This window comes from Pteropus vampyrus, unplaced genomic scaffold (assembly GCF_000151845.1).
Source record: "Pteropus vampyrus isolate Shadow unplaced genomic scaffold, Pvam_2.0 Scaffold146, whole genome shotgun sequence".
Taxonomy (NCBI): domain Eukaryota; kingdom Metazoa; phylum Chordata; class Mammalia; order Chiroptera; family Pteropodidae; genus Pteropus; species Pteropus vampyrus.
The window spans coordinates 2,767,224-2,769,673 of NW_011888927.1; the positions used below are offsets into that span (position 1 = coordinate 2,767,224).

General features: G+C 31.9%; 1 non-coding gene across 1 annotated transcript; it reads left to right on the forward strand.

The window, feature by feature from the left end:
• Nucleotides 1–1,418: 1,418 nt before the first annotated feature.
• LOC111745104 lies at nucleotides 1,419–1,525 on the forward strand. The gene has a single exon (XR_002782502.1). It is a non-coding gene; the product is annotated as a U6 spliceosomal RNA (small nuclear RNA).
• Nucleotides 1,526–2,450: the final 925 nt, after the last annotated feature.

A 2,450-nucleotide genomic window follows, 5' to 3' on the forward strand; every position in this document is an offset into this window, starting at 1 on the left:
ATGGTAGGGACTCAAAGGGCTTCAAGGAGTTGAAAATGTTCTGTTTCTTGATCTGGAAGGTGATTACATGAGTGTGTTCACTGTGTGAAAAGTCATCGGGCTTTATGCTTATGATTTTTGATTGTGAAAATGTTTTACTTCAGTGTTTTAAAATAGTAAAAAGTCAAGAGAGACTAATTTTTGTCTTAGAATAAGTTCTAGCAGAAGTACAATTTCTGGTTCCAAAGAAACCTCAGCTGCCCAAAGTTGAGTTTCTGATACACTTCAGCTCATGGTCCAGTAGTCCAAGCAAGGTCTCGCTAATATTTTATTTTATGTTATTTTTATTCTCTTTATCCCCCATCTTCTTGCCTCTCAGATATTCATCTTCATATACTTAGTATCTATCTTTTCAAATCACTGTCTGTTCTTCTATGTAGAAATATGTATATCCCTGGAAAATTCATAGTGGTGGTATGTATATGTGTTTTTAATATCTACAAATGACACGGTAAAAATCTCATTTTGCTTCTTACATAGTAAATTTAAACACTGTGATTTTTGCAATATATCCATGTTTATGAAAATACACCTAGGTTATTGTAATTGCTGCCTGGCATTCCACTATATACACACATTTTACTTATTTATTACCCTAGTAACAGATACTCAGTTTGCCTCCCACTTTTTGCTACCACAGACTGCACAAGTTTCCTTACGGATCTGTATGAGAGTTAGTTAGTTAAGTACATTTTACAGGCTTTCATCTTTAGCATCAATTTGTTTTCCAGAAAAATTCAATCACATTTTCATCAGGTTTTATAATTATTTTTCATTTTTATTCATAATCTAATAAGCAAAAAACTCTCAATATAGTTTTAATTTGCATTTTTAAATAATTACTAAGTTAATAGTTTTTCATGTGTTTTTTGTTCATTTTACATTTCTTCTTAGTCAACTGCTTATTCATGCCTTTAATGCCTTTATCTTCTGGTACTTTGTTTTCTGTCTTATTGATTCTCAAGAAAGATTCATATATTAAGAAAATTTACCTGTGGTCAGATATTGCAGATATTTTTCTCATTTTAGTATTTGTCTTTTAACTTTGTTTATTATGGTACTGCTGGTGGTGATAGGGTGTTTTTGTTTGTTTGTTTGTTTGTTATTTTGTTTGGTTTTGGCCTTACAGCTATCTTTTTATGGTTTTTGGATTGGAGGTAATGCTAAAAAACAGCAAAAAAAAAAAATTCTAAGTCAATTATATGTTAAGAGGTAAGAGACGTATATATGAGAGAGGAAAAATGGAGTCAAGAGGAACGATAATTCTATCAAGGCATATCAGGGAAGAAAGGAATTAACCAAACCAAAGGGAACAAATATTTGTAAAACAAATTTTCAATGTTAGGACCTTCTGGGAATGTTACGGATAAACGAAAATAGTGCTTGCTCCAGCAGTATATATACCGAAATTGGAATGGTACAGAGAAGATTAGCATGGCCCCTGCGGAAGGATGACCTGCAGATTCGGGAGGTATTCCATATTTTTAAAAATAAAAAAGTTTTGGACCACAGTAAAAATTCAATAAGTGGCAATAATTGTTATGACAAAAAAGAAAATATAAAGCAAACTATATTCAGGACCACCAGGCTGATATTTTCTGAAATGTGTCATAAGGTAAAGAAAGCAATAGTTCTCTGGTCAGCATAACTGCTGAAGAAATATAATCACTTCTTTTTCTAGACACTTTATTTAGATATTTAAACCATATCTTAGTATTATACATACATATATATATATATAAATACAGTGTAGGAAAGGGAAAATTAGAGTAGGATAAATAAGATAAAACCAGGGATAACATTGTTACACAAAATGCATATCTAAAAGTTCAGTATAGGCTGTGAAAGAGGGCTGGAATTTGACTGAGCTGCCTAGCATCAAAAGCAACAAGAGTAAAACTTTTTTGTGAAAATCGTTCATGAAAATTACAATCATTTTTGATAATGAGTTCTGAGAGAAATTTCTCCATTGAGTAAACATAAAAAGAATAAAGCCCTGTAATCTAATTGGTAAGGCCCTTGGCAACATATAAACAGTGCATAATATAAGCCCTCCATATAGGCAGCTAAGGGGAGTACTTGGTACTTCTATGCCCATTGATTCTCATACAAAAAAGACTGAAAATGTCTCCCCTTTCTTAATTAACAAATATATTAGATAAGGGAAGACAGATGTTATAACCATTGACAACAAGTGGTTCAAAATCCATGAGGTGATTTTTGGTTACTTTGAGCTCCTGTAGTCAAATGTTTTGTGTTGCAGGAAGGGCTTGCATAAAAATTGTGTGGCATAAAAGGACTTTTACATTGAACTCTGTAATTCCTTGTTGACTTTTTATTCCTACCCAACATAAACTATCAGTTTCATAACTCTACAGGGTACTTAATGATCAATATTTTATTGTAATAAT